The sequence below is a fragment of the Bufo bufo genome, chromosome 1 (genome assembly GCF_905171765.1).
Source record: "Bufo bufo chromosome 1, aBufBuf1.1, whole genome shotgun sequence".
Classification (NCBI taxonomy): Eukaryota; Metazoa; Chordata; class Amphibia; order Anura; family Bufonidae; genus Bufo; species Bufo bufo.
Window position 1 is genome coordinate 198,363,093 of NC_053389.1, and position 15,496 is coordinate 198,378,588.

At 39.4% G+C, this 15,496-nt stretch overlaps 1 protein-coding gene across 2 annotated transcripts in view; it reads left to right on the top strand.

The window, feature by feature from the left end:
- The window catches only part of SYT3 (synaptotagmin 3), a 349,741-nt gene extending 334,842 nt beyond the window's left edge, over window positions 1–14,899 (top strand). For both annotated transcript variants that reach the window (XM_040434094.1, XM_040434101.1), the window contains exon 10: window positions 12,600–14,899. The gene's annotated coding sequence lies outside the window, so the exon portion shown is untranslated. The remainder of the gene's footprint in view (window positions 1–12,599) is intronic.
- The last annotated feature ends 597 nt before the right edge of the window (window positions 14,900–15,496 follow it).

The window sequence follows — 15,496 nt, forward strand, 5'->3', positions numbered from 1 at the left end:
ATTTTAGGGGCCCCAAAGCGTGAGAAGAAGTCTGGTATCCAAATGTCTAAAAATGCCCTCCTAAAAGGAATTTGGGCACCTTTGCGCATCTAGGCTGCAAAAAAGTGTCACACATGTGGTATCGCCGTACTCAGGAGAAGTTGGGGAATGTGTTTTGGGGTGTCATTTTACATATACCCATGCTGGGTGAGAGAAATATCTTGGTCAAATGCCAACTTTGTATAAAAAAATGGGAAAAGTTGTCTTTTGCCAAGATATTTTTCTCACCCAGCATGGGTATATGTAAAATGACACCCCAGAACACATTCCCCAACTTCTCCTGAATACGGAGATACCACATGTGTGACACTTTTTTGCAGCCTAGGTGGGCAAAGGGGCCCACATTCCAAAGAGCACCTTTCGGATTTCACCGGCCATTTTTTACAGAGAAATATCTTGGCAAAAGACAACTTTTCCCATTTTTTTATACAAAGTTGGCATTTGACCAAGATATTTCTCTCACCCAGCATGGGTATATGTAAAATGACACCCCAAAACACATTCCCCAACTTCTCCTGAATACGGAGATATCACATGTGTGACACTTTTTTGCAGCCTAGGTGGGCAAAGGGGCCCACATTCCAAAGAGCACCTTTCGGATTTCACCGGCCATTTTTTACAGAATTTGATTTCAAACTCCTTACCACACATTTGGGCCCCTAGAATGCCAGGGCAGTATAACTACCCCACAAGTGACCCCATTTTGGAAAGAAGACACCCCAAGGTATTCCGTGAGGGGCATGGTGAGTTCCTAGAATTTTTTATTTTTTGTCACAAGTTAGTGGAAAATGATGATTTATTTTTTTTTCTTACAAAGTCTCATATTCCACTAACTTGTGACAAAAAATAAAAACTTCCATGAACTCACTATGCCCATCAGCGAATACCTTGGGGTGTCTTCTTTCCAAAATGGGGTCACTTGTGGGGTAGTTATACTGCCCTGGCATTCTAGGGGCCCTAATGTGTGGTAAGGAGTTTGAAATCAAATTCTGTAAAAAATGGCCGGTGAAATCCGAAAGGTGCTCTTTGGAATGTGGGCCCCTTTGCCCACCTAGGCTGCAAAAAAGTGTCACACATGTGGTATCTCCGTATTCAGGAAAAGTTGGGGAATGTGTTTTGGGGTGTCATTTTACATATACCCATGCTGGGTGAGAGAAATATCTTGGCAAAAGACAACTTTTCCCATTTTTTTATACAAAGTTGGCATTTGACCAAGATATTTATCTCACCCAGCATGGGTATATGTAAAATGACACCCCAAAACACATTCCCCAACTTCTCCTGAGTACGGAGATACCACATGTGTGACACTTTTTTACAGCCTAGGTGGGCAAAGGGGCCCACATTCCAAAGAGCACCTTTCGGATTTCACATGCCATTTTTTACAGAATTTGATTTCAAACATCTTACCACACATTTGGGCCCCTAGAATGCCAGGGCAGTATAACTACCCCACAAGTGACCCCATTTTGGAAAGAAGACACCCCAAGGTATTCCGTGAGGGGCATGGTGAGTTCCTAGAATTTTTTATTTTTTTCACAAGTTAGTGGAAAATGATGATTTTTTTTTTTCTTACAAAGTCTCATATTCCACTAACTTGTGACAAAAAATAAAAACTTCCATGAACTCACTATGCCCATCAGCGAATACCTTGGGGTGTCTTCTTTCCAAAATGGGGTCACTTGTGGGGTAGTTATACTGCCCTGGCATTCTAGGGGCCCAAATGTGTGGTAAGGAGTTTGTAATCAAATTCTGTAAAAAATGGCCGGTGAAATCCGAAAGGTGCTCTTTGGAATGTGGGCCCCTTTGCCCACCTAGGCTGCAAAAAAGTGTCACACATGTGGTATCTCCGTATTCAGGAAAAGTTGGGGAATGTGTTTTGGGGTGTCATTTTACATATACCCATGCTGGGTGAGATAAATATCTTGGTCAAATGCCAACTTTGTATAAAAAAATGGGAAAAGTTGTCTTTTGCCAAGATATTTCTCTCACCCAGCATGGGTATATGTAAAATGACACCCCAAAACACATTCCCCAACTTCTCCTGAGTACGGAGATACCACATGTTTGGCACTTTTTTACAGCCTAGGTGGGCAAAGGGGCCCACATTCCAAAGAGCACCTTTCGGATTTCACCGGCCATTTTTTACAGAATTTGATTTCAAACTCCTTACCACACATTTGGGCCCCTAGAATGCCAGGGCAGTATAACTACCCCACAAGTGACCCCATTTTGGAAAGAAGACACCCAAAGGTATTCGCTGATGGGCATAGTGAGTTCATAGAACTTTTTATTTTTTGTCACAAGTTAGTGGAATATGAGACTTTGTAAAAAAAAAAAAAAAATCATCATTTTCCGCTAACTTGTGACAAAAAATAAAAAGTTCTATGAACTCACTATGCCCATCAGCGAATACCTTAGGGTGTCTACTTTCCGAAATGGTGTCATTTGTGGGGTGTTTGTACTGTCTGGGCATTGTAGAACCTCAGGAAACATGACAGGTGCTCAGAAAGTCAGAGCTGCTTCAAAAAGCGGAAATTCACATTTTTGTACCATAGTTTGTAAACGCTATAACTTTTACCCAAACCATTTTTTTTTTACCCAAACATTTTTTTTTTATTAAAGATATGTATAACAATAAATTTAGAGCAAAATTTATATATGGATGTCGTTTTTTCGATTAATAACAAAAAAAGTAAAAATGTCAGCAGCAATGAAATACCACCAAATGAAAGCTCTATTAGTGAGAAGAAAAGGAGGTAAAATTCATTTGGGTGGTAAGTTGCATGACCGAGCAATAAACGGTGAAAGTAGGGTAGGTCAGAAGTGTAAAAAGTGTCCTGGTCTTTAAGGGTGTTTAAGCTATGGGGGCTGAGGTGGTTAAAAGCAGATTTTTTTTTGTAAATTAGTTTTTTTTTTTTATAAATAAAAATTTAATATTTTGCCTCAAATTTGCCACTGTCATGAAGTACAATATGTGATGAGAAAACAATTTTAGAATGGCTTGTATAAATAAAAGCGTTTTAAAGTTATCACTATAAGTAACACATGTCAGATTTGCAAAACATGGCCTGGTCCTTATGGTGAAAAATTGCAGGGTCCTGAATGGGTAAAATCTCCATTCCCATCCTATGGATAGGTGATAAATAAGTTTTGAGGGATAATGCCTTTAAATAAATTTACTGATTTAGGAAGCTATTTTAAAATAGCCAATTGCTGTCAGGTTACACACAGTTGAGCTCAGCAGCAACAGATTGAGATATTTACCGTAGTTCATACAACTCAAGCCTCTTGCACACTGCTGTATTACCAATTCTTGATATGGTTGCCATAATCCTCCATGTTCCCATTTTACTACTCTGTGTGTCTCCAGTTTTATATGGATGTTTTGATTTATTTATTTTTTATTCCTTGAGTATCATGGAGAAGAAAGCTGTGGCATGTTTAAGGGTATGCTCACACAAATAAAATCTATTGCGGATTCCTTCACGGAAAACCAATACTTTCTGCTGCAAAATCCAGCATCAAAATGCTAATAGCTTTCCATTGACTTCAAATTGAGATCCACTTCTGAAGTGGCATGTTACTTCTGAGATGTGGATTTTGTATTAAAGTCAGTGGGGAAGCAGAGAAAACCCCTCGCAGTTTTAGAAGCATTTTTAGAACTGTTTTTCCACCTCCAAAAACTCCTCGGAATAACATCCAAACCGAGGGCTGGATAAGACAAAACACTGGCAAAATCTCTTCTAAATCCCCTTCTAAATACTCTTCTAAAGCGCTTGTAATACTCCTCTAAATCTGTCATTAAATTAGAAATCTGCCACCATAACCGACCGTTTTTCAGCTAGTAATTTGCTATTGATCTGCTACTGACCTTATTGGTGCTGTTTTTGCCCTTAGCCTCAATATATTCACTTTTATGGAGATTTTATCCCATATAGTGTGTATTAATATTAGAAACCATTTTTTATATGTAATGTTCTGACCTACAGCACCAGATCTGGACACTTGTCGGTGCTATTTTTACATGTCACCTAGTGTGTTTGACAGTACTGGTTTTTCTGCCGGTTTACTCTGTCTGATACAGCGACAGGTTCTTAGCATTCAAAATTGCATGTATTTCTCTGCTGGATTTGTCTGTGGTTTTGATCTTGCTGCTGTAATTGATGTTTTGTTCTTGGGTATTTATTTAGTAACTTTTATTTTTGGGTATATAGAGAACAAAGTGGAATATTTGCTTGACAACAATTACACAAGTTATCAAAGATACACAAGACTTTGATCTTTTACAATGAATAAACATGCATGGATTTTCTTTTTTCCTTATAACTATAATGTTTTTTGCCCCTTGATCTGAAATTTTGAATTGTTTAGGATTAATATATAAATTCTATAAAATAAAAAAATCAAATAAAATATTTTTTAGGGAGGCGTTTTCAATCCCGTTATAGCTTTCCGTTATAATATGTTATAATAATAACAGAATTGATATACTGGAAATCAAACAGAAACCTTCCCTTTTAAATTCATCCTCATATACTTTAATATAGAATTAATAACGGAAACCAGCATTCCATCTGGTTTCCAATATTTTGAATGGGAAAAAAAGTCCTGTCAACAGGACTTTTTTTTTCTGTCCAAAATAATGGAAACCAGACGTAATGGTGGTTTTCCAGCATTTTCGGGCTTTATTCGTTCCTAAGACACTCACATCGAGGCTCCTCTAGAAAGGAATCACAAAATTGACTTTCTGTCCACATATAAGACACAGGCCCAAATTTGCTAATGTGTCTGAGCCAAAAATTTGTCAAAAGTGGCATAATTTGATGCATCCTGGGTTTATACACTTTTTGGACATCCTCTTCAATGGGATGGGGCTTAGCGGAAAGAGGTGAGGCCTAAGATGTACCATTTTGTGCCAAAATGCACCACAATTCTGGTTTACAAATCTGACTTAAAGTAAGCCAACCAATAGTTTGTATAGAGACAGAGAAAAGTGCCCATGCCTGCACCACATTTATCATCCATCTTGAGCCCCTGGATAAATCTGGAGCAGGTCTAGACAATCTGTCTAAGCTTACGCCATCTATAGGATTAGTTAAGGGAATGGATAACTCACAAATGCAGTCACTGGTAAAAAGATTTCCTTCCCTACAATATACAGTATCTCACAAGTGTGAGTACACCGCTCACATTTTTGCAAATATTTTATTCTATCTTTTAATGGGACAACACTGAAGATATCACACTTTGATACAATGTAAAGTAGTCAGTGTACAGCTTGTATAACAGTGTAAATATGGTGTGCCCTCAAAATAACTCAACACACAGCCATTAATGTTTAAACCGCTGGCAACAAAAGTGAGTACACCCCTAAGTGAAAATGGCCAAATTGTGCCAGTGTAAGTGTTTTGTGTGGCCACCAATTTTTTCCAGCACTGCCTTAACTCTCTTGGGCATGGAGTTCACTAGAGCTTCACAGGTTGCCACTGGAATCCTCTTCCACTCTTCCATGACACCATCATGGAGCTGGCGGATGTTAGAGACCTTGCACTCCTCCACCTTCCGTTTGAGCATGTCCCACAGATGCTCAATAGGGTGTAGGTCTGGAGACATGCTTGGCCAGTCCAGCACCTTTACCCTCAGTTTCAGGCAGTTGTGGTCTTGGAGGTGTGTTTATCATGTTGAAATATTGCCCTGTGACCCAGTTTCTGAAGGGAGGGGATCATGCTCTGCTTCAGTATCTCACAGTACATGTTGGCATTTATGGTTCCCTCAATGAACTGTAGCTCTCCACAATCGGCAGCACTCATGCAGCCCTAAACCATGACACTCCCACCACCATGCTTGACTGTAGGCAAGACACACTTATCTTTGTACTTCTTACCTGGTTGCCGCGACAAACGCTTGACACCATCTGAACTGAATACATTTACCGTATTTATCGGCGTATAACACGCACTGGCGTATAACACGCACCTTCATTTTAAGGGAAATTTCAGGAAAAAAATTAAATTTCAAATTGTACTGCTATGGGGTGGGGGGATCTGTGGATGGAACTGTTATGGGGGGGATCTGTGGATGACACTGCTATGTCATCCACAGATCCCCCTCATAACAGTGTCCATTTCAAATTGTACTGCTATGGGGTGGGGGGATCTGTGGATGGAACTGTTATGGGGGGGATCTGTGGATGACACTGCTATATGTCATCCACAGATCCCCCTCATAACAGTGTCCCCCAATACACCGGGCCCCGCCGCTCACCGAAGTATTTATAAACGTGAATCCTTATCCTGTTATTAAGCTGCCCTCTCCCATGTTCCCATGTCCCCCCTGTATCCCCACAGCACTTACTTAAGCAGCTAAGCTTCCATAGCAGGCAGAGCGGACGGCACCAGTAACGTCACTCACTGACGTCGCGCGTCTGCTCCGCCTGCTTCATTCATAAAGGGGGCGGAGCAGGCGCTCAACGTCAGTGAGTGACGTTACTGCTGCCACCCACTCTGCCTGCTATGGAAGCTTAAGTAAGTGCTATGGGGATACAGGGGGGACATGGGAACATGGGAGAGGGCAGCTTAATAACAGGATAAGGATTCACGTTTATAAATACTTTGGTGAGCGGCGGGGCCCGGTGTAAGAGTACAGTGACTGCACCGGGCCCCGCCCCTAGTTACGGACTCCAGCCCCTCCTCTCTCCCGGCTCATACAGCACAGTCTGTGATGCTGCATCTTTGCCGGGCCGCAATGAATATCGGCGTATAACACGCATACATCATTTGCCCCCTATTTTCAGGGGGAAAAAGTGCGTGTTATACGCCGATAAATACGGTAATGTAAGTGTGTATATTCTGTATTCCATTAGTCTCCAAATAAAATAGATATAAAGATGAATGTATGAAATCACAAAAGACATTTATCTGTGGAAGACAAGTCACAAATACTTTGCATTATCCTCTTAATGATGAACTTGCTCTGGTTGCTATGGTAACCATAGAACAAAATGCGTGTTATGCTTACATACTGGAGAATTACATTAAATTATGTAATAAAAAATCATACAAACCTGGAATTTAGAGGAAATAGGATTATTTACTGTCATAAAAAAACAAATTTATATTTGGGTGAACACCCAGTATTTTGGGGATATTAAAGGGGCTTTCAGTGATGTTTACATTGATATGATGGCCTATTCTCAGGATAGGTCATCAATATCATATTAACTTGGGTCTGACTCCTGGCACCCCCACTGATCAGCTGTTCGAGGAAGACGTGTAGGTCACCAGATCTCCTGTGAGCTCTCTCACAGCTTACTAAGCACAGCACCGTCCATTAGATACTTGGTACTTGGTATTGCAGCTCAGCCCCAGTTACTTGAAAAGGACTTAGCTATGCCAAGTCATGTGACCAATGAACAAGACGTCACATGGCCTAAGAAGAAGCCTAAGCCTTGGCCTCTTCGTACAGCTGATCATCAGGGGTTCTGAGAGTCAAACCCCTGTCAATCTCATATTGCTGACCTATCCTGAGGATAGGCCATCAATATCAAAATCTCGGAGAACCCCTTTAAGAGCTTGGGCACACTACCATATTATGGCTCCATATGACCTGTATGTTGTATGGAACCACAACACTGCACTTATAGAAGGCTATAGAACCACTGTGTGCCTCTAATTTGATTTGGAGGCATATAGGAACAGATTTATGGATTTGTCTTAGGGCTCTTTGACACAAGAGAGTCCATTGCTGGAATCACACTCCGTGTGTGAGCGTGATCTGCAGCTCTGGACTTGTAGCAGCGCACGACATTATCATGATTTATAATGCTATGTGCCTCTGCTTAACCTTACTTCTTCAGGATTATAGTGACATAAAGCTGTCAGTATGATTCTGTAGCAGTAAGGTTAAGCAGTGGCGCAGTATAAATCAGTATAATGCTGTACGCTCCTGCAAGTCCAGAATAAAAAAATCATTCTCACACACAGAGTTAGATTCCAGCAATGGACTCTCTCGTGTGAAACAGCCCTTAGGGATGAGCAAAGCTCCTCTGCCAATATTGGAGCAGTAGCTGTGCATGAACACATGAGCAGCAGCGCAGACGCCAGATATTAAGAGCTGGTGAGATGTTCAGCCCTGTCAATCAAACAGCAGTGGGGAACTTCTTCGGAAGTCAGTTTCAGCTCCATAATACATGGATAAGTATTTAGAAGCTCCTGTGATGATGTGATCTTATTCTGACTTTGAATAGCATTGAGTATGTGATACCATATAGCTAGGTACACGAACATATACCAGCCCAATGGATGCCAAATTGACACTTCAGAAAAAAAAAATAAAAAAAAAAATATATATATATATATATATATATACACACATACACACATTACAGTCACGTTACACCCACAAGATTAAATGGTTTTTTTATTGGGATTTTATGTGATAGACCAACACAAAGTAGCAAGTATTTGTGAAGTGAAAAGAAAATGATTTATTGTTTTTCAAAAAATCTTAAAAGTGTGGCGTGCATTTATATTAAGCTCGCCCGAAATAAAATCCAGTGTGACCAATTGCCTTCAGAAGTCACCTAATTAGTAAATAGAGTCCATCTCTGTGTAATCTATTCTCAGTATAACACAACAAGAATGGAGGGCTCAAACACCCTGAGGAATGGAAAGTGCTATTTTCACTGCCAACTGGGTCACCTACCCAGTATAAAGGAAAATTCAAAAGATGCAAATAGGCAGGCACACCACCTTTTGTCACTTCTGTTAGATAAAAGATTATTTATTTGTAAAATAATCAATAATAAAATTGGATCAACATAGACATGATTGTAAAAATTTAAAAATACTATAGTATTTTAAAATTTTTGCAACCATGTCTGTGTTGATCCAATTTTATTATTGATTGTTTACCAATAAATACATTTTTGTCACAAGTGACAAAAGGTGGTGTGCCTGCCTATTTGCATCTTTTGCATTCTCAGTATAACAACAGTTATTCTGTGAAGGCTTAGAGGTTTATTAGAGTACATTAGTGATCATTCATAATTTATGAAAACCAGGGAACATACCAGACAGGTCAGGGATAAAGTTGTGGAGAAGTGTAAAGTAGGGTTAGATTATAAAAAAAATCCCAAGCTCTAAACATCTCACAGAGTACTGTTCAACACATCATCTAAAAATGGAAGTAGTATGACATAACTGCAAATCTACAAATACATGGCCGTCCACCTAAACTGACAGAGCACTAATCAGAGAAGCAGCAAAGAGACCCATGTTCACTCTGGAGGAGCTGCAGAAATCCACAGTTCAGGTATGAGAATCTGTCCAAAGGACAAGTATAAGTCGTGTATTCCACAAATCTGACCTTTATGGAAGAGTTCATAAAAAGTCCCATTCCACTACAAACATGTGGAAGAAGGTGCTCTGCTCAGATGAGACCAAAGATTAACTTTTGGCCTAAATGCAAAACGCTTTGTGTGGCGGAAACCTAATACATCACCCTGACCACACCATCCCCACTGTGAAGCAGTTCTGGTGGCAGCATCATGTTGTGAGGATGCTTTTTTTTTGTGGATACAGGGAAGTTGTTCAGAATTGATGGGAAGATGGATGGAGCTAAACACATGGAAATCCTGGAGTTTAACCTGTTAGAGGCTGCAAAAGACTTGAGACTGGGGTGGAGGTTCACTTTCCAGCAGGACAACAATCCTAAACATAGTCACAGCTACAATGGAATACTTTAGATCAAAGCATATTCATGTGTTAGAATGGCCCAGTAAAAGTCCAGACCTAAATCCCATTGAGTATCTGTGGCAAGACATGAAAAATGCTGTTCACAGATGCTCTCCATCTAATCTGATTGAGCTTGAGTTATTTTGCAAAGAAGAATGGGCAAATATTTCAGCCTCTAGATGTACAAAGCTGGTAGAGACTTACCATGTTCTTCAAAAGACTTGGAGCTGTAATTGCAATGAAAGGTGGTCCTACAAAGTATTGACTCGGGGGCTGAATACAAATGCATGCCACATTTTCCTGATTTTTATTTATTAAAATTTTGTAAAACCATGTATCATTTTCTTTTCACATCACATATACTTGCTACTTTGTGTTGGTCTGTCACATAATATTCCAATAAAATGTATTTATGTTTGTGGGTGTAACTAGTGATGAGCGGCATAGGCAATATTCGTTTTTGCAATATTTCACAAATGTTTCGCATATTCGCAATAAATTAGCAAATTCTAAAATTCGTAATCTCCAGTCATTATTTTCGCGATTGCGCAAATCGGCACTAATGATGCGCATATTTTTTGCGCAATACATACAACTTCACATTTTTTCAGAGAAGATATTACTGATTGGTGCACTAAATATTGTTGTGACATCACAGCACTATATCTGTATCATGTATGTATGGACAGCAGAGAAACATTAATTCCTATCACACTACGTAACACCCTGCACTGGAACCTATCAGCTACACTATATCAATATCTAACCTACACCGACTATCTCCTACTAACTATCTATATTATATATATAAGAAAACTAGCTATCTAATGTAATTGGATAAGGAATAGGATCCAGATGAAAGCAAAGAGCACAGCAATGTCACTGCTCTCTCTCTCAGAACTGCAAAAAACAGCACAAAATAGCTGCTGGGGATTTTCTTATATAGTAAGGGGTAGGAAACTTTTCTATTGGTTGCTAGGGATGTTGCTAAGCTCTGACAAAGATATTGCAGCCTTCTCATTGGCCTACAAGTAAGAAGGGAGGTTACTGATGAAAAAATCTAGAATATTCGCGATTACGAATATATAGCACTATATTCTACATCTTTGCAAATTCTCAAAGTGCCGATATTCGCGATCAAAATTTGTGATTAGAATATTCGCAATCAAAACTAGGTGTAACATGCAAAAATGTAGAAAAGTTCAAGGAGTAGGAGTACTTAGTCAAGGCACTATATATATAATTGTGTAAATTGGAGAACTGCCGTCCTGTATACTGTATATAACTACCATTCACTGAATGAGAATTCTTCACTTGGCATCCAGTCCTAAAGTTTCCATTTGTTGATAGAAATCTTAGATTAATCTTGCTGAGAACATAAGTGATAACTTACCCCCAACCCTTTACATTTTGAGCTTTGCTGATAAGGTGGGGCTTAAAGGGAACCTGTAACCGGGATTTTGTGTATAGAGCTGAGGACATGGGTTGTTAGATGGCCGCTAGCACATCCGCAATACCCAGTCCCCATAGCTCTGTGTGCTTTTATTGTGTAAAAAAAAAAAAACGATTTGATGCATATGCAAATTAACCTGAGATGAGTCAGAGATTGAAAATATGACACTTCTCTGGTCACACAAGTAAGATATGACTCTTTTATGTTAATTTGCATATGTATCAAATCAGGTTTTTTACACAATAAAAGCACAGAGAGCTATGGGGACTGGATATTGCGGATGTGCTAGTGGCCATCTAGCAACCCATGTCCTCAGCTCTATACCCAAAATCCCGGTGACAGGTTCCCTTTAAAGGGTTTCTGTCATCAAAAAAATAGTTATGTAGCTGGCTGACATTAGCGATGTGCTAATGTCAGCAGAACATAACTGTATGACTTATATCTCTCTGCCTACTGCCGTTTGCGCTAAATAATGACTTTTATAATATGCAAATGAGCCTCTAGGTGCTAGTGGGGCGTTGCTTCAGCACCTAGAGGCTCCATCCTCTCACCGATTGGCATGCCCTTGTAAAGGTGATTGACATCCTCGGTGTCCTCCGTGCCCCGCAAATCCCACGCCTGCGCCGTCCATTTTAGTATTAGGAGCAGGTGCAGTGAGTGAAGGACGCTCGCCTGCCTCACTCGTCCTTCACCCACTGCGCCTGAGCCTAATACTAAAATGTACCGCGCAGGCGCAGGATTTGCGGGGCACGGAGGAGACTGAGGATGTCAATCACCTTTACAAGGGCGTGCCAATCGGTGAGAGGATGGAGCCTCTAGGTGCTGCATCAACGCCCCACTAGCATCTAGCGGCTAATTTGCATATTATAAAAGTCATTATTTAGCGCGAATGGCGGTAGGCATGGAGATATAATTCATACAGTTATGTTCTGCTGACATTAGCATATCGCTAATGTCAGCCAGCTACATAACGATTTTTCTGATGACAGAAACCCTTTAATCTGTCTGGTCTTCTATTGTAGAAAGAATAGGGGTAAAGGTTTCAGTTGTACTCAGGTGCCTTAGAGTCAGAGACAGGCTTTTTTCTGAGTTGTGTGAGTTACAGGTAGAAACATTTCTCATATAAAGGGGCACTTATAGAAGAAGCATTCTTACAGGATAATAGAGAGAAAATTAAGGGAGGAATTGCTAGGATTATTTTCGGAAGTTCTCCAACCTAAACTTAAACATTGTATAAAGAATGCAATACTATAATAATAAATTAAGGTAAAGCCATAGTCCCTCTGAAATTATCGTTAGTAAACACATCCTTTATTTGGTACTGGACTTTGGATATCTGCTTTTCTTATCAATGTTGTATTGCTTTGCAGGTATTTGAGCTGAAGGCTTGCTCTATCTGTTTCCTCTTCATCTGACATTTTAATGAGGAGGGCACCAGACTCCCAAGAATGGCAAAAGAAAGACAAGGCTGTAAACAAATGTAGATTTACTTAAAGCCATAGAGTAATCATGTACATTTTGGATGGAACTGTAATGAGCCATGGCAAACTCTTACCTGCTTTTCCACCATGGATGGGGATATTGGATGCTGCCTGAATTGACACTCCTAATTTCAAACTCCAGCAATGCACTGAACAGCGCATGGATGATACAGAAGAGATGAACTGTACAGTACGAAATCTTGAAGATGAAGCAGCTATTAAGTAACATTAAGTCTGAGTGATCTGCATGTAAAGGGAAAGCCTCTCCTCTCAGCGTCATTTTGCTCTGAGTGAAGAACGTAGTGCTTGACTGCCAAAGCAATTCCACTATGGTCTTTCGACTCATTTTACAGCTATACGCTTGGTGTCAGTGTTGGCCTCATTCTTTGAGTGTCTCCCATAAGAACACCAACTCTATTGAAAACTGAAAAAAAAAGCTTCATAAAGATCATTGTGTACCACACTCACACATTTACTTTACCACCGTGAGACCGGTTGTTTTGGTAAATAGTTGTTGGACCATGGACACCAAGAGAACTTCCTAGGCTCTTGCCATGAGATGTAAGCACTTTTCTGTCGACTGTCTTTCTATTGATTTATGTAATAATGTAAATTCTGTGTGTGTGAGGCTGATAGCAGTGTCAAGTTGAGTGGTATTTGATGGGTTTCCCATTTGTGTAAGTTTACCATTGGTATTATGGTGACTGACAATTCACAATATGGTCAGTTGTCCTATGTTTCCGGTGATGATCACAATTGTCCAAAGGGTTTGTCTTCCATCCCTGACATGGACCATGGGTTCTGATGATTGTTTTCCAGTGCAAGATTATAGTTTATATAGAAGATGTGGTATACTTGCTTATAGATTTGATCAAAAACCTTATTCTTTTACTAAAATTTATGCCAGCTGAATGCCACTCGGCCTTTTTCATAAACGTTGTGGCCTACTAATCAACTTTGTGCCTAATGGCTTTGAAGATAAATGTATTATTGAGATTTATTGGGAGAAACAGATATTATTCTAACTATAATATTACAATAACAAGAGATATATATTCCCAAGCCTGTATCTACCTGTATTCTAGAATAATGAAGAGTACACATGGTCATTCAAAAACCACAAGAAACAAAATTGGATACGGTGAATCCATACATGTGCGTAATGGTGACCTATGTATAGTAATTCTGCACCTGACTCTGTTTTTGTTTCAGTACATCTTCAGTCCTACAAGCTATGTTTCTTGATAATGTCTTAACATTGCAGTTGCTTAATGGAGCGTGTGCAATATCCACTTGTCGATTAAACTCATCTGGATGTCGTCATGATTTGCATCTTGTTGACCGTTTACAGATGTTTGGATTTTGAGTGACTTTTAGCCATCAATTCACTTCAAAATGGTTATTTTCCCTATCCCTTTGTATATTTGATGGATGTTGAAAGTAACCCTTTCACACCATTTTAGGTACAAAGTTGTGTGCTGATTAATTTCTTAATACATATTTTTAAAGTTCAGAACTTCACTTTTCTAATACAAAGCTCCAACTTCCCTACCTAGACATAGAATTAAATGAAATAATTATGTCTTCCTTCAGTCATCAATAGGTATAGCCTAGGAAATTGGTGCATATAATTTATATATTAAACCCTGTAATAGAACAGTATGCAGTAAGCTCCTAAACTTCCTCTTGTCATGGTTGCAGTCAGTCAGAATATTATATTTTAAATCTTCTTTCTCTGCAGAAGGTTATAAGTCTGTACCTAAAAATTGGAGCTTCAACCACTATAAAGATAAATGAAATTAATCAGAACAGAATTTTGAAATGGAAAATACCATGGTGTTAAAAAGGTGAAAATTCACTTTAGAGAGGAAGATGGGATAGCTAAGTCTTAATACTGAAAGGGATAATTTGAAGGGTCATGTGTACATGTCATATCATCTTGATACGAACAAAAATAAAATGTGAAATTTTGAATTTCATGATGAAATTCTCTTTGTATGAGGAACAGTCCATAATAATATGCTTACAATTTTGGTTATTTGCAAAGGGGTATAAAAGAGCTTGACCTATATGATGTGTTCCTCTTGGGTGGTCTTTCTTTGGTTGCTAGCACTTTTCCTCCAAATTTCTCTACATCAATTGGATTCACTGAGGATTGCATGGACTTCATAGCATGCTCTAAAAATAGCAATTGCAAGAGGAACAGAAATGCTAGTTGGGGGGCTACCCAATTTATTTTTGTTAATAAAAAGGGGGTGGGGGGATAATGAAACAAAAGAAAATAAAGCTGACTCATACAAAATTGAACCATGAAAAAAAATCTAAACCAAATGCACGTGCGTACTTTGTTGGAAAAAACATTTGTCTGTTTATAGTGTGTGAGAAAATGTTCATTTCTGAGCAGTCATTGACTGTAAAGCCATACCAAACAATATAAAAAAATACAAAAAAAAGTAATAAAATGAAGATGTGAAATAAAGTGTATTGTTTTTTTTTTCTATGTACTATACACCTCATAACTTTAAGTTAGATGAAAGAGAGACATTAACCTCACAGGAATCTGGAACAGTTTTGCTAATCCAGGATCCAGGGGTTGCGGTTTCAATTTTTGCCTCAGGCAGCATGAAGGCTATGTGCTCCCCTGCCCCTGGCCACAAAGCACTGATGTAAGGGGGGGGGCCCAAGCTGAACCCTTGTAACAGGGCCCATGAGCATTTAACTATGCCCTTACCCTTAAAAACTGACTGGCGGAGGTTCTGGGAATCAGACCACAGCAGATCTTATAC